The 27,294-nt window shown below is 42.4% G+C and overlaps 1 protein-coding gene and 1 long non-coding RNA gene across 2 annotated transcripts in view; one reads left to right on the plus strand and one right to left on the minus strand.

Annotated features, from left to right (window-relative positions):
* LOC149440918 (uncharacterized) lies at positions 1–27,251 on the minus strand. Its single transcript, XR_016307462.1, has 3 exons — positions 26,894–27,251; positions 20,290–20,426; positions 1–273 (listed from the first exon to the last, which is right to left on the minus strand). It is a non-coding gene; the product is annotated as an uncharacterized LOC149440918 (long non-coding RNA).
* Positions 26,602–27,294, plus strand: part of MBNL3 (muscleblind like splicing regulator 3) — a 207,054-nt gene continuing 206,361 nt past the window's right edge. The window contains exon 1 of the mRNA XM_089657948.1: positions 26,602–27,002. The gene's annotated coding sequence lies outside the window, so the exon portion shown is untranslated. The remainder of the gene's footprint in view (positions 27,003–27,294) is intronic.

The raw sequence follows: 27,294 nt of genomic DNA on the forward strand, positions 1-27,294 counted from the left end.
TTTAATTTCTGCTAAACTTTATTTAAATAAATGAGCAATACTGTGCACATGCAAGGAATCTCAATGGCAGTTCCCATCTCTAATGAGATATCTTTGTTCAGTGATTTTCAAGATAGTTCCATCTCCATCTTTTTTCATATTCATGCTGTTGTTCCCAGAGAAGCCACGATGGTAATTAAACATCATTCCTTCACTTCAGTGATCTCAGTAGTAAAATCTGAAGTCTGAAAGTCTACTACAAGCATGGAGAATTCACAAGGATTTGTTGGGTGCCTGCAAAGAAAAATACAAAAATATAATTTTACAGATTTGGGCAATAACATCAACTACTACTAACCCATAAGTAATCATACTTTCCAGAAAAATATATGGAAATAACACATTTTTTTGTATATTAATGGGTGCATAAAAGTTTGTATTACTGTTATTTTTTTCTTTTATATCAGGCTTTCTGTAAGTGAGCAGCAGCAGGAGTATGTGTTCCAGGATCACAAGATTATTGATAATGGATTGGAGTACTACAGCTATGCCCGGATGAAAAATGGGTATCAAGGTTTAATTATCAGATTTTACTGGTGTAGTTTAAAGGATAAGATGACACTTTCTGAGTCAACAGTGACCACTAATGGTTAGGGTATGAAACATGTCACTTAAAGGGGGTTTCAGGCACCTTCATCAGATTAGCAGATCAATGCACCTTTATTTTATTGTGAAATCCCAGAGACCTCTATTTAATAGCACAACTCAGTGTAATGTATTTCCATGTTGTAGGTGGGTCGGTGCTCCCACACCATAGAAATTCACAATGCTGATTCAGGTGGGATGGCATCCAATACCATCCCTAGTATTCGAACGAGAAATCCACCTCTGCCCAGACCTGCTCTGCCTCCTGCCTTTTGCCATGCTGCCACTGCTGTGCTACTTGTATGGTATGACACGGATGTGAAAGGGCTCTGAGGACTCTGGGTGGTGGGGCTTTGAGAACAATGATGTGAAGTGGGCTCTGAGGACTTTGGGACGGTGGAGCTCTGAGGACACTGATGTGAGGGGGGGCTCTGAGGACACAAATATGAAGTGGATTAGGATTGCACCGATACTGGTATTGGTATGGGTGCCAATACTAGGCATTTGCAGGAATATTGGTACTCGTGTAAATGCACCGATACTAGAAACCGATACCCTCAGGTTCGGCTCTTTCAGCTGTCAGTGGGATTGCCCACTGACAGATGAAATGTAAACAAAAGAATGCAGGCAATCATTGGTTGTTAAGGACTGGGCCGCCATGTCCTTAAGAACTGATGACTCAAACGCCCTAGCTACTCCCACCTGTCATCCTACACTGTGAATCTGGCCGGCCCGATGACTCCCCATATCATTAGCCCTTCCCAATATGTGGGTGGCCCCGTCCATCGACGCACTCACACACAGCTGTAGGGCCCCCCTCTGTAGGCCCTGCCTCCAGAACGGGTCTGCTCAGTCGGTGAGGCTCTAGTGTGGACTGCAGGATGTCTGATCGGAGGGAGGGTGCCAAGCAGAAGTGCCAGCTGGTGGTGATGGGAGGAGGTGGGGTTGGGAAGTCTGTTCTCGCCATGCAATTCATCCAGGTGAGACTGACATGGGGCTGTGCTGGAATGTGTGAGGAGGGGACCTGGAGGCCACACATGTTATGGTTTAGGCAGCTTATGGGCTCCCTAGGGGCCACACGGTTCTGCTCTTCTTCATTGTGCAGGGGGACCATTTTCTGTGACTCCCTCGATAGTATGCTGGAGAACCAGGGATCATACTGTGCTGCACTTATATTCTATGTTTTGGGCCCCTGCTTCTTTCCTAAATTGTATTCTGATGCACCCAGGGGCCACATTCTGCTGTTCTACTGTATTGTGTTTTGAGTCCCAACACTGTGCTGTTCTGTCATTATCCCACTCTCCTATCACTACCATCTATCCTACTCCTATTTTAGCCACTGTTTTCCTTCCTATGCTACCTCACTGTACAGCTTAAAGGTCACCTTATGCCACTTAGCAACTTTCCCCCTCTCCCTAGCAGTTACATTAGCTTCCAACCCTGTCTACCTATCCCATCCCTCAACCACTCATTCCAACCATCCTACCCCAAGACCCCCACCCTTGCCCCTCTGTCCTAACCCCCACCCCCTCCCAACCATAGCCTGATTTCCACACCCCTTACCCACAGCTCCTTTTCCACCTTACCTTTTTAAGGCAAGAGGTATCAGCGAGTACTTATAAAAATATTGGTACTTGGTGTTTAAAAAATAGCATCTGTGCATCCCTAAAGGGGGTTCTAATGTGTGGGGGCTCTGGGGATTTTAACATGGGGGGGGGGTGTAGACACTAATGTGAGGAGAATTCTAATGGGGGGGGGGTCTGAAGATACTGATGTGAAGGGGTTCTCCACTATTGCAGGGAACCCTCTGACAGGACTGCAACATAAAAGTACTCACATACAGTACATGGGCCATAGTAAATGTTTTTTACAGTATGGCCAGATTTAGTTGTTGTTCATATGGTGGCTCTAGCGCAGGTTAAAACCATGTAGAGGGCTACAGGAAGATGGCATCATGCCATGTACAAGACTCATGCCAGCTCGGCTTCAGAAATAGGCATAAAACTACATTATGCTCCTACAAACATACTTGGAATGGAGTGTGCTAACTTCTCAATATTACTCAATATTACTCTCCCACCAAGCGTTTACCTGTTATAAATCTGCCTTCTTAACATACACTTCCTCCCTTCACGCTGCTAAACAAGTCTACTTTGTCACTCTCATTAATACCTTCTCTTCCAGTCCTCGTTGGCTCTTCTTTACTTTTAACTCCCTACTTTCTCCGCCTCCACCGTCACCCAGTGCCTCACTCACTGCCTATGAGATTGCAAACCACTTCAAAAACAAGATTGACGCAATTCATAGGGACATCGACACCCACTCCACTTAGCAGTCCTCATACAACACCTCCCTCAACACTTTCCTCCTTTTGACCTCGCTACCACTGAAGAGGTCCTTAAGGTCTTCTCAGAAGCCCGCCTCACCACCTGCCCCCTGTCCCCTCACAACTCCTTCGGTCACCCTCCTCTTCCATCCTATGCTCCCTCACATCTTCAATCTTTCCCTCTCTACAGGTGCCTTCCCCTCCCCTCTAAAGCATGCGCACATCTCTCCCATACTTAAAAAACCCTCCCTAGACCCCACCCACCTGAACAACCAAAGACCCATCTCCCTGCTGCCATTTACCTCTAAACTCCTAGAATGCTTAGTCTACAATCGTCTGAGCTCCCACCTCACTAACAACAACCTTCTCGACCCTTTACAGTCTGGCTTTCGCCCTCTACACTCCACTGAAACTGCCCTACTAAAACTCCCTAATGATCTACTAACTGCTAAAACCAACGGCCACTATTCAATACTCCTACTACTTGACCTCTCAGCGGCTTTTGACACGGATGACCATCCCCTCCCCCTCAATAAATTACACTCTCTTGGCCTTAGAGACTCTGCTCTCTCCTGGTTCTCCTCCTATCTATCGCAGCGCTCCTTCAGTGTTACCTACAATGCTGCCACCTCCTCCTCACTCCCTGTCTCTGTAGGGGTCCCTCAAAGTTCTGTCCCTAGACCTCTTCTTTTCTCCATCTACACCTCCTCTCTTGGACACTTGATAAACTCCCATGGCTTCAATTACCATCTCTATGCTGATGACATGCAAATCTGTCTACCCCTCACCTCACCCCTTCAGTCTCCATCCGCATCACTAGCCTACTACAGTTGCAAGAAAAAGTATGTGAACCCCTTGGGATTACGTGGAGTTTTGCATGAATTGGGCATAAAATGTGCTCTGAACGTCATCTAAGTCACAACAATAGAAGAACACAGTCTGCTGAACATAATACTACACAAACATTAGATGTTGCCATGGTTTAATTGCACATAACATGTAAACATTCACAGTGCAGGGAGGAAAAAGTATGTGAGGCCCTAGCTTAATGACTTCTCCCAGAGCTAATTGGAGCCAGGAGTGAGCCAACCTTGACTCCAATCAGTGTGATAATATTGGATATGTTGCTGACAGCTGTTCTGCCCTTAAAAAACACACACCTGTTTTGGGTTTACTGGTTTCAAGAAGCACTGTCTGATGTGAACCATGCCTCGCAGAAAAGAGCTCTCAGAAGACCTACGATCAAGAATTGTTGACTTGCATGAAGCTGGAAAGGGTTACAAAAGTATCTCCAAAAGCCTTGATGTTCATGTGTCCACGGTAAGACAGACTGTCTACAAATGGAGAAAGTTTAGCACTGTTGCTACTCTCCCTAGGCGTGGTCGTCCTGTAAAAATGACTGCAAGAGCACAGCGCAGAATGCTGCATGAGGTAAAGAAGAATTCCAGAGTGTCAGCTAAAGACCTAGAGAAATCTCTGGCACATGCTAACATTTTTGTTGACACATCTACAATAAGGAAAACATTAAACAAGAATGGAGTACATGGGAGGACACCACGGAGGAAGCCACTGCTGTCCAAAAAGAATATTGCAGCACGTTTGAAGTTTGCAAAAGAGCACCTGCATGTTCCACAGCACTACTGGCAAAATATACTGTGGACAGATAAAACCAAGATTGAGTTGTTTGGGAAGAACACACAACTCTATGTGTGGAGAAAAAAAAGCACAGCACACCAACATCAAAACCTCATCCCCACTGTAAAACATGGCGGAGGGAGCATCATGGTTTGGGGCTGCTTTGCTGCCTCAGGGCCTGGACGGATTGTTGTCATTGATGGGAAAATGAATTCCAGAGTTTATCAAGACATTTTGCAGGAAAACGTATGACCATCTGTCCGCCAACTGAAGCTCCGCAGAGGATAGGTGATGCAACAGGACAATGACCCAAAGCATACAAGTAATTCAACAAAACAATGGCTGCAACAGCACAGAATACGCCTTCTGGAGTGGCCCAGTCAGAGTCCTGACCTCAACCCGATTGAAATGCTGTGGCATGACCTTAAGAGAGCAATTCACACCAGACATCCCAAGAATATTGCTACACTAAAACAGTTTTGTGAAGAGGAGTGGTCCAAAATTACTCCAGATCGTTGTGCAGGTCTGATCTGCAACTACAGGAAACGTTTGGTTGAGGTTATTGCTGCCAAAGGAGGGTCAACCAGTTATTAAGTCCAAAGGTTCACATACTTTTTCCTCCCTGCACTGTGAATGTTTACATGTTATGGGCAATTAAACCATGGCAACATCTAATGTTTGTGTAGTATTATGTTCAGCAGACTGTGTTCTTCTATTGTTGTGACTTAGATGACGTTCAGAGCACATTTTATGCCCAATTCATGCAAAACTCCACGTAATCCCAAGGGGTTCACATACTTTTTCTTGCAACTGTAAGTGACATATTGGCTTGGATATCCACTTCCTCAAACTCAACCTTTCCAAAACTGAGCTCCTAGTATTCCCCCCTGCCTGTGCCACCCCCACTGACTTCACCATAAATATCAATAACACCATCCTCAGTCCATCCCCCCCATTCCAGGGTACTAGGTGTAATCCTAGACTCCCATCTGTCCTTCCAGCCCCAGATCCAATCGCTGACACAATCATGTAGACTTCACCTCTGCAACATCTCCAAGATATGACCATTCCTAACCCCCGAAAACCACTAAGCAACTTACTCCCTTGTCATGTCACGCCTCTACTATTGTAACTCCCTGCTCATTGGCCTACCTCATCGCAGGCTATCCCCCCTCCAGTCTATCATGAATGCTGCTGCCAGACTCATCCATCTCACTAACCGTTCTGTATCTGCCACCCCTCTCTGCCAATCCCTCCACTGGCTCCCAGTTGCCCAACGGATAAAATTCAAAACACTAACAGTGACATATAAAGCCATCCACAACACTGCCCGAATTTACATAACTGATCTTATCTCTAAATATCACCCAAACTTTACACTCCGCTCCTCACAAGACCTCCTACTCTCTAGCTCCCTTATCCCCTCCTCCCATGCTCGTCTCCAAGACTTCTCCACTGCGTCACCCATCCTCTGGAACTCCCTACCCCAATCTATCAGACTATCACTTACTCTACTTACCTTTAGGCGATCACTGAAAACCTATCTCTTCAGGGAAGCCTATCCTGCCCTCTGCTAATACTGGAATCCTCTACTCTTCCAACCACTCCATCCCCCACAGTTATTACCTATTGTACCACTCACCCCTCCCTCCTAGATTGTAAGCTCCAAGGAGAAGGGCCCTCAAATCCCTCTTGTATTGAACTGTATTGTTACTGTATTGTCTCCCACTATAATGTAAAGCGCTGAGCAAACTGTTGGCGCTATATAAATCCTGTATAATAATAATTACTGTTGTCTATATACTGCTGTATGCGATGTTCAATAATTATAACTATCAAACTACATCACTATCATCCCAATGTTTTGCTGTGGCACACTATATGTACCTTTAATAAACCCTTTATGTTCCGTGTTGTGGCATTCACTGATTGGGTCCTAGGGATTGTTTTGGAGGAGTCATAGGGCTGGCAAAGGAAAGTAGATCTATTTATTTCAAGAACATTTTGCCTAAGGAGTGCTGCAGGCACAATCACAGGCTGATTTCAACAAAATGTATTTGAAATTAGAAAATCAACTTTGCTGAATTAACCCCACTCTTCTCTAATATTGGCACTTATACTTAAACATTGTATTTATTACTCAAGAAACAGACAAACTTTACTAGTAAAATCTAAACTGATACATTTTAGGCACCAGCTTTCCTAAATCACTGCAACCCTACCTTACATTTTTCATAATGGTGGAAAACATCACATTACTAAACCATGCCCATTTCTGTGTTTGAAATTCGTGACGGTCCTCCAAAGACTGGGACAATTTGAAGGATGTATTTCTTCTCATTGTAATATAATGAAAAATGACCAGACTGAAGCTTCTGTGTTTGTTTCTTGCGACCTTGGAACACGTCATCATTTTGCCATGTGCGTTAGCTTCTATAAATAGATGGTAATGGATTCAATGTACCTGCATTGTTCTAGATTGCTGAGGGCACAGTGCCCAGCTAGGCACCATCTGAAACAAATGGAACGTAAACCCTTAGCAAGTCGATCCCAGAGACACGAATAATTATGCTGGTTAGCCCGGATTTAATACTGATAGAGAGACAGGATTTGCTTCTACTCTGAGCAGAATCTGCTTGTCCAGCAAGTATATTTATTGAGCATGTGTCTAAGACAAGGTGACTGCAGTGCAATATTTATTCAGCTCAGGTCATTTAGATAAACTCGATTACTGCTTACACTGCAAGTATAATATTTATGATTACCTTAAATAAAAACAGTATACAGGATAACTTCAGTCAAAAATGATTTATGTTTTTAAAAAGCGGAGTCGTTCTTTAATAAATTGCCCCACCCCAGAGGGCAGTTTGCCAGGTAAAATGCTCACCTCCCTCCCCATTCCAGCGATATTTCCTGTGTAGCCCTGACCAGCGTAGAACAACATGGACGTTAATTTCTTACTGTGCATGTGCTTTACAGCCCCATTCATTCCTGTGAATGAACCATACTTATGGCAACCTTTAGCCGACCAGTGGAGTACAGCTCACTCATAGGAATGAATAGAGCAGCAGCATGCATGTGCAGTAAGATGTTGATCTAACAGATACATTTTCACTGTAAAGGCTGGGCATTGAACAGGGCCATACAGTGAAGATTGTTGGAGCAGTGAGGAACTATTTTACCAGGCAGGCTGCACTTGGGGTGGGGAGAATTAATAAAAGGACAACTGTGCTAAAGGTATAGTTGTCCTTTAAAACATTCGCTGATCTTGAAAGGTAATTCCACTTTTGTGGGGAAAAAAAATTAAAGAGTATACAATTGTGACAAGTCATATTGTAATATAACATTATTAAAAATTACCTTTCCTATCTGCAGCACTGTAATTTTCTGAAAATGCAATATGGCAACCTGGAGGCATTCTGTACACAGATGGTGTACAGAACACCACCAGAAATGTAATTTCCTGCTTGTGTGATTGGCTTACTGATTTTCCCAGAAGTCTTCTCTAAGATACAAGTCAGATTTTGGGCATCCTTATATCGTCTGCAACATAAATGTCCGTTTTGGTAAGATTCTCCCAAAGGGTTAATCATGTCTGAAGGGATGCAGACTTTCCTGATTAGAAGGAAGCAAGTGCACCAGCTGACTGATCATTATAAAACCACTCCCATTCACATACACTTTGCATATGGACACAGACCAACACACAGCTATGTTTTCAAAGTAACAAAAAGGTGGGAATCTGCAACAAAGTTTGATAAAAATTTCTGCAATGTACATAGATCACCCAGAGGGGAATGTTTTTTTCCCTCAGCAAAAGTGAAGTTACTCTTTAACCACTTGAGCTCTGGAAGGTTTTACCCCCTTCATTACCAGGCCTTTGTTTTGCTATTTAGCACTTTAACTGATAATTGTGTGGTCATGCAATGCTGTACCCAAATGAAATTTATATTTTTTCACACAAATAGAGCTTTCTTTTGGTGGTATTTGATCACCACTGGGTTTTTTTTTATTTTTTATGATATAAACAAAAAAAGACAGAACATTTTGAAAGAAAAAACATAATTTTTACTTTCTGATATAAAACTCTCACCTTGAAAAAACCCATTCAGTTTTAAATGAAAGGCAACAAATTTGTGTATACACATAAAAAACATAACCCCCCCCCTTTTTTTTTTATATAAGTGATTGCATTCCCTCTTCTTAGCTGCATGAGGATCTTAGAGAGCTGGAGGAAGAGAACCAGAAGGGCACTAATCTTCCCAGTGAATGGCAGTTGTGAGTTGGGGATAGGTAGCAGGTACACGGCTCCCTGGGGTGAGTGCACTTGCAGGCACAGATACCATTCCAGTGGAGTGGTTGGAAACAGTGATGTGTTTATTTGTGTTTGTTTACAAGTCTATTTACAAGTACTTTACAGTGATGTAAACAGAGTTCCAAAACAAAATCCTAGCTGTATCCCAGCACTAACTACACAAACAAAAATCTTGACTATCAGTCTGTCCAAGCCTAATGCTTGTCAGCCTCCAAATAGACAGCTTGACACCAATCTTCCAAGTCTTACAGATACAACCTGTCTGTTCCCCAGGCTCTTGAGCAATGAGTGAGCGTTCCAGGTGAGTCTAAACTGCCCAAGGGGAGAGGAGAAAAACCTGAACTGGACAGAGGATCAGAGGTCTCTAAAAGTGTACAATAGGAAACCCTGAACAGGACTTTTCCAGGTTCCCTTTGAGCACTCTGCTACACTGTGCATTGGAGGAAAAAAAAACAATAGGCTGCAATGCTGATCTGTGTATTCTGATTGCAGGGAAGTCTCCCTGCTGTCAAAATACAAAAACAGATGAGGATGAGGATTTCCCCCATCCACCTCAAATGTGCAGATGAGGTAATCCAGTCCTTTTTTTTTTTTTCTTTTCAGTCCACTGGCTCATGTATGGACAGCCTTACTGAATATGCAGCTTCTTCATCTTTAAACCCTTCCTATGTTCCCGTTTAAGCTGATGCCATGACTGCTGCCCCAGCTCTCCTATTTCAGGGTGGCTTATTTAGCTCGCAGCATCCTATGGAGCCAAACCTGTACTCTGTCTCCCTAGTTTGTGTGCATCAATAGAAACATCCAGCCCCATACCCTAAGATGGCAAGGCACTCACCTTCTCCACCATTCCTTTCTCAAGCTAATAGACTGGCTGGAGACTGCACTGTCCACTGTTAACTCTTTCCTGTGAGGATCAGAAGTTCGGGGAAGCAGCACTGATTGAGCAGGATCCAGCAGCATTAAAAGTTGTAAACTGCAAGTACTAGGGTAAAACGTTTTAACAATTATTTTATTGGGGAATGTTTATTTTTTTGTGCTCAATATGTTAGCCTGAATACTGAGGTTTTAATACCACTTTAAACAGGAGTATACATACATTTCCTGTCCTAGTCTCTGGCTTGGGCCAGAGTTATACTGTATGTCTGGATTCCGTGTTACAGTGACCATGCTTAGTGCTGTTGTTTTCCTAGCTGCTTAGGGCAATGTACAGAAAAGTGTATTCTGAAACTAGCATATGGGAAATCTATACTAATAGCTGTGTTCTAAATGACTGTCTTGTGTTTGCCTGTGTAAATAGATTTGAATTAGAAATGGACACATCCGTAGGACTAATAGAAGGTCCAAAATTATTGATTTTGCAATTATTTAAAACTCACAGAAATGACATTATAAAAACATATTTACATAATGTAGAGGTAACATTTCAGATCTGATGGACTCTTTCTAAAAAACAACGCTTCTCTGTGTAATTGTGAAACCATTGATAAAGCTCTTGCATGCCTCTAAAGATTCAGGTTCTTCTTTTTCATTATACGTGTCAAGCACCCAATCATTGAGTTCAATGTGACAGACAAATACAAAGCATTAAACAACTACCATAAAAACAATGGTGCACAGTCACATAAATATTGGTAAACAGCAGTATCCTAACACAAAGTTGCTACAGGTGGTTAACAAATACCAAACAATAACCTGATAAGTAAAAGGTAAATAACAACTTATATAAAATGCTAAATTACAAAAATTACTTGTTGATATATGAATACAAAAAATCAAAAGAAAAGTAGCACAAACAGCCCCATGGAGGCCCAAAATGCTAAATATTGTGCAACAAATTGTACATATTAATGATATACATTTGTATATTACAGATTTATTGTTTTATAATTTTGAGATTTATTTTCACAGTGTAAGATTTTTAGCTGTATCTACTGCATTTTGCCTATGTTGTTAGGCAGCTCATGAGATGTTCACTTTAAAGCATCCTGTTCACCCCGATATTGAAAATGCTACAGTTGAATTAATATTTGCCTATACATTTATAATCGATGTACATGGAAAATATAACACCCACCATCTTTTTTAAAAATCAACTTAAATTTCTGCCACTACCTTTTTTCCTGAGGCACTGGTGACCTAGCCAGTGCCTCCCAGTTGCCTCCTGGGAATGCTACCTCACTAGCTGCTTTCCAAGCTGCTCTTGCTATTGAGCAAGTATATTTCTTTCTTTTCAAATAAACCGCACCAAATTTTATAAGGTAGCTGTACAAGATCTTGGACACACATCATCTGTGCACTGACCCAAGAAAAAAGGCAGAAGAAGCTGGTCATCAATGAATTAAAAAATAAAGTCTAATACACCATAAAGTTAAAAGACAAGAAACTTTATGCTCCTATATTGCCAAAAGACAATTGAATTATGCTGAAACTAAATAACATATATGTTTTGGGGGAGGGGGTTGCTTTAGGATATGAAAGAAGAATTGTCTAAAAAGTAACAACATAGCAGCAAAATACAGAAACATAGAAAAGAAACAAAATGCAAGATATCGTGAATTCAACAAAATAACAAACACTTTATAGCCAGCTGAGTAAAAAACAGAAACTAACTAATATTACACTAAATCATGTAAATGCAATATGTATAAATAACACATTGCAGAACATTGGCAAAGGATTGGAAAAAATGAAGAATATGAACAAATGAACGGAGAACAATGCATAGCATTAAACCATTACTAATTAAACTCAACTATGTACTCGCAAATTGTAATTAGATAGCATGAAATAATTAGAAAACAGAATCCAAAAATAGTAGTGGTAATATCTCATACCAGCAACAACTTAATTGAGTGCACTCATCCAGATTCAAAATCCAGATGTTATCATTGCATCACAAAACACATCGGTGAAAGCATGCAGGCACCACAGTAGTCCAAAGCTGCACCAGTCCTTGCATCTTGAGGTAGATACAATGCTGAATAATGGGAACAAAGATAGAAATGTGCAAGTTAAAGGTTTACCAATTAAACAAGGAGCAACTGTATTGCATTAAAGTGTTTGTAAAGCTTCAGCTTTTTTTTTTATTAAAAAAAACAAACATGTCAAACTTACTTGCTCTGCGCAGTGGTTTTGCACAGAGCAGCCCTGATCCTCCTTCTTTCACCCCCCCCCCCCGCGCTCCTGACTCATCCTCCTCAGCCAGTGCTGAAGCTTCTTCCTATGGAACACACGTGCAAACTTGCTCCCGAGCCCCGCTGCCTGCGTCCGTAGACACAGAACCCGATGCATGGCCCCACCCCCAGACTCCCTCGTCATAGAGTTTGATTGACAACTGCAGAAGACAATGGCTCATGCTGCTATGGGAGGAGAGACAGGTGGGAGAGCCGCTGCTCTTACACAGAGCGCTGGAACTCGATGAGGCTCAGGTAAGTATAGGGGGGGCTGGGGGAAAGCCCAGGCACAGGTTTTTTACCTTAATGCATTAAGGTGAAGAACCTTAGTGTTACTAAACCCAGAACAGTAAAATCAGTCTATATATGCAGTAAAGCATGCTTGTTATACTCAATGTGAAACCTAAGGGGTTAATCCTCTGCATTGTGTAAAAAGGTGAAATGTGTGACACAGCAGTGGCTACTTACAGAGCATAGTGAACATGTATGACTTAATTCCAGGAAGTAAATGTGTGGGGATCTTCAAAAAGTAAGTTTTCAAACTTGAAGACTGTTCAGATTAATAGGAGCAGGCAAAATACATGTGCAAATGAATATATGATTTTACATTTTGAACATAGATGCACTTTAAACCTTTAGTTTGTACCAAGCTAACCACTTACGTAATGCCCAGTGTGTAGTAACACATGGGGTCCCCAATTCTCATCCTTCCTAAAGCAGTAATAAACCCAAAAGCAAACATTCAGTACAGTACAGCTTACCAATTCCTACGTGTGATGATTGTATTAGTTTCCTTTTTTAGGCTTTCTTTTTTCTATTTTCGTCTGGTGAACAAGCCAGCAAGTCTGATGATTTTCAAAAACACAAGCTCCCTAGAAGAATTTATCAGCTTACATAGATGAGACAAACTGCTTAACACTGGCAGGGGTGATTAGAATGATCAGCTTTTATTTATTCATGCAAAACATTTATCCCAAAAGGAAAAAAAAAACGGTTTTCTGTCACTGATTAACTGATTGTAAAGCATGAGCTGGAGATTGGCTTCCATTTGTTAGTGTATCTACATTTGCAAATACATTTAACTCTCTCCCTCTCCAGACTGACAATGATGCTGTCTGCTGTGCCTCCACTCATTCCTCCAGACTGGTGTCTCACTCATACCAGAGGTGTCTTACTGGGCAGATCACCAGGTGAAAAAGGAGAGGAAAAAAGCCAAAGAAAAGAAAACAGATGTAATAACCACACCTTATGATTGGTAAGCTGCAATATAATACATTTTTGGTTTTGGGTTTAATTCCACCTTAATCACAATGACCGTCCCCACACAGCGTGGTCAAATAGAGTCTACCTACAAGACACAGTGGGGTTTATTTACTAAAGATGGTTCACTCAGAATCTTGTGCGCATCTGCATAGAAACCAATCAGCTTCCAGGTTTTATTGCTAAAGCTTAATTGAAGAAGCTGAGGTTAGAAGCTGATTGGCTGCCATGCACTGGTGCACAAGATTCTGAGTGAACCAGCTTTAGTAAATAAACCCCAGTAACCCCTGGTTCACATATATGCAGCCGTGCGGGCCACGTTTTGCGCCGGCACGAGAGCCCATTCATTTGAATGGACTCCCGTGCCCCGTGGGAAGAAGTCCCTGCACTTCTTTGGAAAACGCAGCCTGCACGGGAACCTTGGTTTTCAGTACGGCTGCGTTTTCAAGTGCGGGCGGCGTGCCATTAGAACTAATGGCACCGGCCCACGGGTCCACATTCCTCTGTGTGGGTGGTGCAGCTGCACAGATTTTCGTGCGGATCCGCAGCGGCACCACCCGCACATATGTGAACCTAGCCTTAAACAACAAATGCATTTAAATATCTCATTTGGCAAACAGGTGAAGCTTTTGGTCCTCACAAAACTAATCAGCAAGTTCTAAACATTAAACTGGAATACTGTTGTAGGAGCTGTGCAGACAAATCGTTCTTGCAAGAGGTTTAGCGCCCATCGGTAGCCACGACTTCTTGCTAAACTGATGTCTGAATAATGGAAATAGTGATGGTGAGAGTTAAAACTGATATTTCCTGCTGTTCTTTATGACATTTTTTTAAACTGCTCAGCATGTTTCTACTCTAAACAACACTTCTAGAAATTCAAATATTATAAATGTTATTGGGCAGGATTACAAAACATTGCACGCAATTCATAACATTAAATACTCATTCCTTTGCCCTGTTTTGCTGAAGTTCTCAGGCATAAAATGACAGAAGTAGTATTTGATGTAAAACAATACTAACACAATTTTAAACACAGGGCATATTTATAGTTTGTTAATCGTTTGCCGTACATTCATCTTTCGGGCTGATAACCATATTTATCATGAAGACTCTTGTTGGCAGGGTAGGGCCATATTTGCAGTGCATCTGGATCCCAAATTCTTTAACAGGAAATCCAGGTCTCAGTTATGATTGCTATATTTATAATGCTGGAAATGTAACAGCTGTTGAACCTGATTCTCTTTATGACAAGGAGGAGAATCATTAAAAGAGAAGATTGGGTTGCAAAAAACATACAGTCATGGCCGAAATTGTTGGCACCCTTGATATTTCTCCAGGAAATCATGTATTTCTCACGAAACGTATTGCATTAACACATGTTTTGCTATACACATGTTTATTCCCTTTGTGTGTATTGGGACAAAACAAAAAAAGGGAGGAAAGAAAGCAAATTCGACATAATGTCACACAAACCTCCAAAAATGGGCTGGACAAAAGTATTGGCACCCTTTCACAACTGCGGATAAATAAGAATGTTACAAGCATGTGATGCTCCTGTAAACTCACCTGGGGCAAGTAACAGGTGTGGGCAATATAGAAATCACACCTGAAAGCAGATAAAAAGGAGAGACGTTCACTTAACCTTTGCATTGTGTGTCTGTCTGTGCCACACTAAGCATGGACAACAGAAAGAGGAGACGAGAACTGTCTGAGGACCTGAGAACCAAAATTGTGGCAAAATATCAACAATCTCAAGGTTACAAGTCCATCTCCAGAGAACTAGATTTGCCTTTGTCCACAGTGCGCAACATTATCAAGAAGTTTGCAACCCATGGCACTGTAGCTAATCTCCCTGGTCGTGGACGGATGAGGAAAATTGATGAAAGATTGCAACGCAGAATAGTCCGGATGGTGGATAAGCAGCCCCAAACATGTTCCAAAGACATTCAAGCTGTCCTGCAGGCTCAGGGAGCATCAGTGTCAGCGCGAACTATCCGTCGACATTTAAATGAAATGAAACGCTATGGCAGGAGACCCAGGAGGACCCCACTGCTGACACAGAGACATAAAAAAGCAAGACTACAGTTTGCCAAAATGTACTTGAGTAAGCCAAAAGCCTTCTGGGAAAACGTCTTGTGGACAGATGAGACCAAGATAGAGCTTTTCGGTAAAGCACATCATTCTACTGTTTACCGAAAACGGAATGAGGCCTACAAAGAACAAAACACAGTACCTACGGTAAAATATGGTGGAGGTTCAATGATGTTTTGGGGTTGTTTTGCTGCCTCTGGCACTGGGTGCCTTGACTGTGTGCAAGGCATCATGAAATCTGAGGATTACCAAAGGATTTTGGGTCGCACTGTAGGGCCCAGTGTCAGAAAGCTGGGTTTGCGTCCAAGATCCTGGGTCTTCCAGCAGGACAATGACCCCAAACATACGTCAAAAAGCACTCAGAAATGGATGGCAAAGAAGCGCTGGAGAGTTCTGAAGTGGCCAGCAATGAGCCCAGATCTAAATCCCATTGAACACCTGTGGAGAGATCTTAAAATTGCTGTTGGGAAAAGGTGTCCTTCCAATAAGAGAGACCTGGAGCTGTTTGCAAAGGAAGAGTGGTCCAAAATTCCGGGTGAGAGGTGTCAGAAGCTTATTGATGGTTATAGGAAGCGACTGATTTCAGTTATGTTTTCCAAAGGGTGTGCAACCAAATATTAAGTTAAGGGTGCCAATACTTTTGTCCAGCCCATTTTTGGGGTTTTGTGTGACATTATGTCATATTTGCTTTTCTGCCTCTGTTTTATATTTGTTCCAATACATACAAAGGGAATAAACATGTGTATAGCAAAACATGTGTTAATGCAATACCTTTTTTGTGTGAAATACTTGATTTTCAGGAAAAATATCAAGGGTGCCAACAATTTCGGCCATGACTGTATATACTCACATACTGTATATACTATGCTGCAGCTGTCCCACATTGGCTTTAAGACTGAGAATTAGCGATTACATGATCACTGATCTCTCAGTTCTCTGTCTGCTCGGAACAGAGAGCGGTGACTGTCAGTGACCACTCTCCGCCCCTCCATCACTCACTGGAGCATCGGGCAGGGGGAGGAGGCGGGTGCAGCTGGCTCTAGCTCTCAACCATGTGCTGAGAGGGAGAGCCATTTGTCAATCAGGTGATTCAGTGGATCCCAACAAAATTGTCAGGATCTTTCCAGATCCTGGAGCAGCTCTCCTGCTTCAGCTGACAGCAAGTTCTCGGTCACAGAAGAGCAAATTAAGTGCACTCATGTGACCCACAATATGGCCAAAAAAAACTTTTTTTTTTCCTTTTTGAATAGCGTAAAGGAGGGTTATAACCCCACTCCATTTTTATTTTGCCACCTGTGTCTCATTGTGGAGATTTCCCTTCACTTCTTGCTCCCAAGGCAAAACAGGAAATGAGAAGAATTACAAAATGAGGGAATCCCAGTGTGTCAGCAGAACTAGTGTCTTCATTGGAAAATTTGCCCTCTATTACTGTTTTGGTGTCAACTTTAAATTTAGGATTTTCTTTTACCTTCATGTTCGATGGTAATGGCAAACAGAACAAATAGAGAGGCTGAATCTCCCTAATGAGGGCAGACAATAAAAACTGACAGGCACTCTACTCCCTCTCTACTCTATCCAAAACTGAAAGAAATGTTGCTTTTAGTTACACTTTAATGTTGCCATTTATTTAGATTTCACATTTCAAACATTTGATGTATTGAAAATGAGGATATAAAGCTCAGCTGCAATGCTCACTTCCTTTTTAATGCTGCCTTCCACATTCACTTCTTTTCTGACTCCAGATGTCCTCTGTTTTACAGATTGAATGACATCCAGGGGAGTCAATGCAGCACCCTGCACTCACATACGAACATGAAAAGAGTGGCTCTGATGCCACCCTGAAGACATCTGAAAAAAAGTATATTTTTAAAAAGGCATAAAATAAAGCAGATGGGCCTCTAGGGGGTAGGAAAGAACACTCAGGATGAAAAATGGGAGCCTGGAGTTAGGCTTTAAAGCTGGCCATATAGTGAGCAAAATTCAGCCAGTTCTATCAGTGTGTGGCTGCCCCCATTCTAAGGAAGTCAACAAACACTTTTCTGGACCAGTGGCTGCAGGCGCTGATCAAGGTATTCTGATAGCATCAGAAGCCACTATCAGAACACAATGCGCCAACAGGGAGGATTCCTCTTTTGTGGACGGAGCTATCTGCCCACTGGCTGAATGAAAAAAATTAACTGTGTATAGCCAATCTACCCCTGAAAAGCATGTATTCTTTCTCTGGCATTCACTTATTATATTAGCAACAGATGAAAAAATATTTCTTCACTGTAGATGTAGTGTTAATTGCTAAAAACAGCATACCTCCTGCCTCCTGAGGGTTTATTTACTAGGTGGAGAAATCTGTCAGCACAGGTTAGGCCAACCCGCTAAGAGACAGTCAGGCTTAGATATGGACGAAGTGAAAACTGCTGATAATTTTTTCAGCAGCCACCACATAGACTTAACCCATGTGAACCAGGCTCAACACAGCCTTGACAAATGACCTCCAACTCTTTCGATGGAGGACATAAAAATGCGTTTTCCTACTGTTTGTCCCACCTACATCCTGAGACATGAACAGCTGTCCTGGAGTTCACAGTCCTGTAACTGCCTAATCTACTTCCTTTCTGTATGCCTTCAGCTGACCAATTAATGCACATGCACCCTAAACTGATATTGGAACTAAGGAAACCAACGTCTCATGGCCCTCACTATACCATCCCACTTGGAAAGAAAAGACTGCTGTGCTATTCTTACATAGACTAAGAGCTTGTAGGATTATTTTTTTATTTTTTTTTCTGTTCTTTTATTTACCCTATTAAAAATAAATTGCCTATCTTGTGACCTGCCCAGCGCATAGGGCAACCTGACACAAGCCTGCATGCCAGTAGAAAAATCTGATTGCTTCCAGGCTCCTTAGTACCCAGTAGAGGGTGGAAGCATGCTGAGGTAGTGTGCAAACTCTTCCCCCCCTTCACACATACACACACATACCTGCATGCAACCTTCTCCATATGTAGTACTTGCTAAAAGATATTTGCAGGAATGGTAGAAGGAAGTCCAGTGGGACACCTACCCAGAGTTTCCTCTACTATGATTCCACTAACTTCTCAGCTAGTGGCTATGAAGTGTGTAAAGCGGAGATTTTGCTCACTCATTTGGGTCATCCAGAACAGATGCTTTTGAGAATGTTACCCTTTCTTGGGAACACCTGTAAAAGAACATGTTAAAGAGCATGTGGGCTATAGGAGGACACAAGCTGGTGGGCCCTTGTCCAGGAGATAGGTACAGTGTTGCGGCATTGTGGTATTTTTCTTTATGCATATGCTCCTACAGGTAATGAAATACATATAAATATGTATTTAGCATAAGGATAGTGAGCGCTCTTATATATACAGCAGCTAGAGCACTTCAGGTAACCACAATACCTGTAGAATCTCAATATAACCGTAAAATAATCAAAGTGCAGCGCTCAGAAGAGTATGTATGTGACTGAAAATAGAAAGTCAATAAAGTATCCACAGTGTTTCTCTGGAGTAATGCGAACTTCCACAGCCTTTACTGCCTCAAATAACAGAAATGCGCACTCACCAGAAACGCATGGGTTATGCGCATATATGATCAAACATTCCAGATGATAGGTACATCAAAGGTTAAGCAGCAGGCATCTCCCTCATGGTGGGTCATCACAGACTCCTTAATTAGATCCAGGGGTCCCCTTAAGGTCAGCCAGGTACTCCACACAAATCTCTTCTCGGTGGCAAAATGCTTTCTCTGTGGGGGTAATAGCTCAACATAGGAGCCCCAGAAAACAGATGCCAGAGATAGTGTAGTATTTCCCAGACAATTTTGTTAATGTAAAGAACACAGCAGGGCAGTATGCACATTCAAATTCATGTATGCACAGGAAAAGCAGCAGTACTGACCCCAGTAAAGAAGCCGCCGGGCCATCAGAGGGGAGGCTGCCCTCTGATGATGTGCCTATAGCACGAAAGGCCTAAGGAGGAGCTGTGCAGAGCGTGACTTCATTTCACCTCCGGAGCCACGAGGAGGCCCGACGGCCATCTTTACTGGGGTCAGTACTGCTGCTTTTCCTGTGCATACATGAATTTGAATGTGCATACTGCCCTGCTGTGTTCTTTACATTAATAAAATTGTCTGGGAAATACTACACTATCTCTGGCATCTGTTTTCTGGGGCTCCTATGTGGAGCTATTACCCCCACAGAGAAAGCATTTTGCCACCCAGAGAAGAGATTTGTGTGGAGTACCTGGCTGACCTTAAGGGGACTCCTGGATCTAATAAAGGAGTCTGTGATGACCCACGAGTAAGATGCCTGCTGCTTAACCTTTGATGTACCTATCATCTGGAATGTTTGATCATATATGCGCATAACCCATGCGTTTCTGGTGAGTGCGCATTTCTGTTATTTGAGGCAGTAAAGGCTGTGGAAGTTCGCATTACTCCAGAGAAACACTGTGGATACTTTGACTTTCTGCTATTATCAGTCACATACATACTCTTCTGAGCGCTGTACTTTGATATAAATATATATGTATGGTTTTTTTGCCCCTTTAAACTGCACAGCCTCCTGAGTGCATATTAACACAAAGGGCAGCAATTTTCCCTAATACACTCACTTTATGAAGAGATCACTTTGCATCACTCTTTGCTGCATCAGAATAAAAGTGGACTGCGGTATCCAGTCCATCTAGACACTGCAGTTTATTTTAATTGCTCTCCAAGTCTGACCCCTGACCCCCAGGATAGCGATGAGTAGAAGCTAAAGAGTAAAAACATCCACCCACCTTAAATTGTGCATTTGGCTATCACAACCTCTTTAAACCGCTCTGTGTAGCTTTGATTTTTTTTTTTTTTTTTACCTGGAATAGATAAGCATCCCGGGAAATAAAGTGTGTCCACAGGTCAGACAATAATTTATTTACACCGTCTTCTGGCTTGGCTCAGTGTTCATCCAGTGCAGCCTTGTCCATGTCTCCATTATGAAGTCAGGCTCACGCTGAAAATAGGAAGCAGATTAATGAATGCTGTCAGAAGGACATTAAATATGCATTATTTCATTTTTCACGCCTTGCAAAACAATCATATCTGATATTGCATGTAAGTGTAATTAATAGAAATTGTGCTTCATTGTCATTAATATGCCTTAGTTAAACATGCATGCTTCTGTGTTTTTTTTCCATTTTCTAGCATTTTAACATTAATTTGTAATGCACTGTGTTCCTGCAAGTAAGAAAACCTTGCAAGGCTATGGGGGCCTTCTGTGTTCTTATTCCTGTCCTCGCTGTGTTCTGTTCAAAGGATAACTCTGGCAAATATATAAAAACTCCTTAAAGAGGAACTTTACCCCCCCCCCTTCCATTTTTCTTATCCCCCTGGTTTGTCCAAAAAATAAAAACCATACTCACATGTTCATTAGGACTCTGGCTGTCCTTCATAGTTCAAATGTATAAATAAGTGAGCGCTTACAATAATAATGTATTGTTAAAATGACAGCAGCTGTACACCAAAGGCACCATATAAGACCTCCAAATGAACAATATAAAGAAGGGTGCAGCGCTAATAAAATCAGTAAATAAAATCGCATATATATAAAAATCACATGTATATAAACTCATATATAAATGAATAAAGTGACATTGTGCAATAATATATATATGCCACTAAATCTGTGGTAATATCCTAGCCACAGATTTAGTGGCATATATATATTATTGCACAGTGTCACTTTATTCATTTATATATATGTGAGTTTATATACATGTGATTTTTATATATATATGCGATTTTATTTACTGATTTTATTAGCGCTGCACCCTTCTTTATATTGTCCTTCATGGTTCTTGCAGCTGTCCAGTGATGATGTGGAACATGCGCAGTGCAGCAGAGATTACTCTGAAGCCTCCTGGGATGTGGGACATCGGTATCCCTGGTGACTTTGGGAGGAGGGAGGCATGTGTCATCCTTGCTTAAGTGGGAAAGCTGGAAGTGCGAATCTGGGTCCTGCAGAAAAAGTACTTGTGATAAAAGAGGGTAAAGGTCCGCTTTAAATGTAGTTTTCCTTGAAGAATAACTAAACCCAAGAACAAACGTTAAGACCCCTTTCGCTTGGGACAATGGCACATCAGACAGGGGGACCCGATCAGACCATCTATTGTTCTCTATGGGGGAGGCAGATGTAAATGGACATTGTCCGTTTACACCCACTTGCATCTGATCCACTAAAAACAGACAGATTGGGAATCTGTTCCCCATCCATCTAGTGGATCAGATTGGATGACAGTCGGATGTAAAGAGCAAGCGGTCTGTTTACATCCAACTGCCTCATAGAGAACAGCGTGCTGTGTCTGTGTCCACTCTACTTGTGCTTGTTATCCGCCTGCTCATCGGAGATCAGCGGACAGATCCCCACTAAGTAGGCGGATCCGCTCCCCTCCTTTGACAGCTAGCAGGGGATCTTCTCCTCCCGCTAGCTGTCAACATTTTTAAAAAAGTGTCCATGAGGGGCTCTGTGGCAGGCGCAGCACCCTTTGGTGCCTAGTGCGCTGTGGCATTAGAAAAATTATGCAATTGCTGTTTCTTTGTTGATTAGACTGACTTTACTCTGCAATTCCTCCAATGCCACTCTATGGATGCAGTAGGTTTAAAGAGCACACCGAATACTTTAGTCAACTTCTTTAATAACTTCAATCTTCTTCATATAACACGGCTTACAATGACTTGTTTCTTTCATATTACAATGGTTTAATTTGTATTACATTGGGTTGATTCAATAGCTTATCTCGATACATTCGATTGGATTATGATTACTCTACAGTGACTTGATTCGTAAGTTCGTAAATTCGATAAGTTCGATAAATTCGTTAAGTTCGTAAGTTCGCTCGGTGGAACTAAAGTAAACACATACAACATTTTTAGACACAGATCTACCTGCATTGTTAAACAATAGAGGAACACACAAGTGCATTAAATACCTATTTGGCCTGCTCTGCTTCCATAAAGCTTTTCTGATTGGAACTGTCTGTTTCCTCTTCTGTCTGGTGAGCATGTGTCTCTAGAAAATCCTAGCAGGGAGTTTTACACAGGCATAAATGTGAAACTGGCTGGGATTGGTTAAGGCTCTGTACAGTGTGAGGCTGTCTGTGATTGGCTCATCTTTAACTAACTCTTAAAGGCATATTGTCATATAACAATCAAAGACATAAATTACAGCAATGATTTTGCTTTTGGCTTTAACATATACACATATATACTATACTGAGGTTATTGGCAGGTTTGGTATACACATATATGTGAACCATATTAACAACCTAGGACTGGTCTTAGCTGGGCAGCTACAGGCTCCGCCCGCCCAGCTACGTCACTCATTCACAGTCCCTTGTGAATGAGAAACTACAAGTCCCGACAGCCTTAGTGGTTGTCAGCTTGTAGTTCTCAATGAACTGTAGTTCATTGCTTCTTCCTGGGCAAGCAGATACTATATACTGACAGGTCTGCAGGAGACCTGCATGGCACCTGTGATCTGCTGATCACTAGTGCAATGGTTTACATGTTCCTGAAACAAAAAATAGTAAATGCACATTTTATTATCCTCAAAAATATACATTTATTATTTATTATCTTTTAAGCTGGCCATACAGTGTTTTTTTTGCTGTCAAAATACAATGTCCCATAGGAACATTTTTCATCAATCAGGTGCACTAGCTGATCAGTTTATGAAGGTAAAGCACTGCAATGGAACAGGAAGGGGCCCTGAAAGTAGATGTATAGTGTATCCACCCTAGGACAAGATGTGTGTTATTTGCAGAATCACCAGATGAAAATTACAGAAAAAGGCATGGGAAATAGAGAAAAGTAATGCAACCACCACATCTAAGAACTAATAAGCTGCAACATATTACATTTATGGGTTTAGGTGTGTTTTAAAGCCAAAATCTATTCTACCTCTGCTTACATTTTGGATTATTTATGCAGCCAAATAGCACAACAAAGGGTAGGTGGATTACAAGAACGTGTACGTTCCTTTACAAATCTTATGGTCTGAAAATCCGTTATTAGTGGCTGGCTGTCCTGCTGTTCAGAGACTTCACTACCTTTCAAGGCATAGACCTCAAACATGGATAAGGATCAGGAGTTCCCACTTCACTCATGACTTTCAGTGGCTCAGAGTATTGAAGGCAGAGAGCCAGACAGCTAGCATTTTTAGGAGATCAGCAATGGCAGCTCACGTATTTCTCTAAATACTAGTCTATTTTACACCATCCATTTCCAGAAAGTGATACTCCAGTCTGTTGTGGAGAACTAATATGGAAATCCTTACTTCTCATATAAGCTTTAAAGCTGGCCATACACTATACAATCTGATTGTAAAATCTCCTTTAGATCTACCATCAACCATGCAGTGCAAGGGCCTGACTGACTGGATGCAAATTAAATAGAATGTTTTGTTCTGATATATTTTTGGTAAATCCTTTACGGGGATTGTACAGTCTGATTGTATAGTATATGACCCGTTTAACATGTTTATGACATTTTCAACATTTTTAAATCTTCAGTTTTAATTAAAATTTCAGGTGATCCTAGTGTGAATACCTTGCTCAGGTATTCCTGTTTTAGGGTCATAAAGCTATGGTACATGGCTTCCAATTGTATTCCTGTGTTTACCGTGTCACCCTGTTACAAGGGCATCTAATGGAAGTGGCTATTCCAGCACACATTATGCAGGCATGGTCCACGCTAATCACCATCAGGAGACCCTCTCTGAGAAATGCCATGCATCCATCGCTGGAGTGCATGCATATAGATGAGAAGTAACTGCGAAGAGGCAGTAGGAGATCAGCAGCACTGGGATCCAATGCAGTGTTTGTTACCTTTATATCTTAATTTACATGTTAACATGCATTGCATTAGGGCAGCCCTTTTATTCTGAATGGGCTGTCAATGTACACCAAAAGAACAAAAGCTGAACCTACCCCGTGAACCACAATGTACATTATGTACTTGTAGTGTTTTGCAGGGCAGGTCCAATCTACTGTCCTGTGTGTTGGAGTGTGATCCTACATGGATCGCACAGTAACACGCAGAGTATCATGCGTTACAGATAAGCATGGTAAACCTGTGTTTTACCAGGTGTATTACTGCAACACATTAGTGTGGAGTTAGGCTAAAGGTCTACTTGCTTTCCTTAAAATCTGTATTATGACCTCTTTAGAAACTTACTTAAAAGAGAAAGTCACCCTTCTCCCCCCCACCACCATTATTGGCATTTTATTTTCTGGGAGCAGGTACCTTGTTTTGACAGGTACCCGCTCCCACTTCTGCATTTCTTGCCTAGATGAGAAATGCAGAAGTTAGACCCCCCCATATGCAGCTTCCTGGGACATGTGACGTGTTCTAGTAGACTTGAAAGCGCCGCATGTCTTACGCATGCGCAGTGGGGAGCCAGCTGTGAAACAACAGGAAGTCGCAGTCGGCTTCCCACAGTAAAGATGGCAAGAATGCCGGTGAAGATCGCACTGGATTCCTGGGCTGGTAAGCACTGTCTTCCTGCAGTTTACTCTTCCCACTGTAGACCCTTGGCACTGCTTTCTTGGATATGGTAGCCGGCTGTGGCCTCCTAGCCACTGCATCCACTGTGCATGAGCGATCTCGCATGGCGCTCTATGAATGGTCCTGCAGCCTCCTGGGACATGTGATGTGTCTGAAAAAGCTGCGGGCGGAAGGAGGGGCAAGCGGCATCATCCTCACCTAGGCTGAGGCTAGATAATTTTAAAAAAATATTTTTTTTTTCTCCTGGGGGGTTGGGGTAATGTAGGCAGCCAAGGTCTGCTTTAAAAAGGAACTTTTTACTTTTGTCTGTGTAGACGTTAGAGAGTTTCCCTCACTTCCTGTCTAGTGCAAACGGGAAAAGAAGGTAAGTCTCTCTAACGGAGTCCTGGACAGCAGTAAAATCTGCTCTGAGGCTGGTTATACATTATACAATTTCCTTTAGATATACAAAAACCATATAATATGAGGTCAAACCTAAACACTTTCAATTTGTTTTCAATCAAGCAGGCCCTTGTACTACATAGTTGAAGGTAAATCTAAAGGACGTTGAACAAGCAAATTGTATACTGTGGGTCAGCTTAAGGCATTTGTTTTTTTTGTTCAACCAGCAAGTTGAACGAAAAAAAAAAGCATAATTCCCCAATCCACACACTTGATGGGAGAATCCTCCCTGCTAAACTATTGTATTCTGACAGAAGTGAGACTTTCGTCAGAATACACTGATCAATGCTGCCGGCTATAGCCAGCAGAGCTGATCAAGTGGGGAAAATCCGACAGGTTGGTTGTACAGAAGTCGGTCGGTATTTCAACTTCTGTACAACCAGCCTGCCCATACATGGATCCATGCATGTTTTCCCACTCCATCCAAAACTAGAAGAAAAAAAAAAAAAGTTGGGCTATAGATTTAACCCTTCCACGACCCATTTGTAGCAAACACAGCGTCAGTCAGTTGTATAGGGCTGTGTATGAGGAAAACATAGAAATGAAAATATTTAATGATTAACCGGTCATAACCTCTCTTTGCTCTAGATCCTGGATGTAAAAAGTTAAAGTCCACCGTGGCTTGCCTCCTGGCACAGTGTGACATTGCAGTTGGGGGCTGTAGGAGTTAAGGTCCTCTGCTTGTTGGACATTGGAGACTCTGTGCCACTAAAGGTCACAGGCACCGTCCAGGCTATTTATTCAGCTTTGTGGGTAAAGCAAGGACAAGGTGACACAGTAGGACTGCAGAGCCCTTCCTTGTGTCAGAGTCTGTTCCTCCTGTGCCGTCATTATGGAGCACTGCTTCTTCTTCTTCTGGAGGGCTGTGTATATATGTGCACGCGTCTGCCGCTGGGGTCATTCTTTGTAGCACGTGCTGCCTGCAAGTTGCACATGAACTAGCGAATACGCTGGCACTAATTGCTCGCAGTCACCTTCCTCTTCTACTGGTGAATATATTGTGCAGATCTCGTGTAGGTTTTAGCAATGTTGCTATGGCAGCAGCCAGCCAGAGCTCCAGAATACGACACAGCTCCCAAAGGCCATTAGGTGCTGTGTCTTGTGGACTGTACCAAGTCGGCGCAGCAGAGGGAGACAGGAAATAGCTTCTGACGAGCCTGTGCACATTTCAATGCAGCAAAGTGCTTTTTCTAGCAGCCGCACGGCACAGCTATACAGACCCATGCAGTAAAATTGGTCTGCCTGCTCGGTGTCACCGAGACAACTGCTTGCGTTCAGTTCCCTTCCCCTCGGACGAGGTTCCTGCCTTCCTAGTTGACATCTCGCACCCTGCAGCTGCATAGTTTCATCCCAGATGCACGTCCCAGCAATGAAGTTATGTACGTGGGGCGTGCTTTAATTTCGTTATGCCTAGTGATTTCAAGAGCCAGGCTTTAAAATGGCGGCATTCATTATACACCCATGCTAAAGCCTCACCCAGCACTCTGTCTGTCTCGCTTAGTGCTGCTTCTGCTTTTTTCCATATGGCATTCCGCAGCTGAGGATCGGGTCTTCTGGGGTTGCTCAGTCAGCATATAAGCATAAGGTAAGCCAGTCCTGGTTTTCTTCTGACAAGCACGGTACCAGCTGCCGAACCCATCCGGGACAGCGTCGGTCCACCTTACGCAGGGTGCGGGCGATGCTTTGATTTTCCTGCAGCGTGCTCTCCTGGGGTAGAAGACAGCCGAGTCTTACATGTGCACTTAGAGCTTTCTCAGCGCGCAGCCTAACAGACCAGCGTGCAGCCTAACAGACCAGCGTGCTTCTCACCCAACCGTCTGCTAAGTGCCCATCTGCATTTCCACCCCAAACACCAGCTTCATATTTCACTGCGCACT

The sequence above is a fragment of the Staurois parvus genome, unplaced genomic scaffold, assembly GCF_062004578.1.
Source record: "Staurois parvus isolate SC_StPar_1 unplaced genomic scaffold, SC_StPar_1.0 ptg001045l, whole genome shotgun sequence".
NCBI classification, from domain to species: Eukaryota; Metazoa; Chordata; class Amphibia; order Anura; family Ranidae; genus Staurois; species Staurois parvus.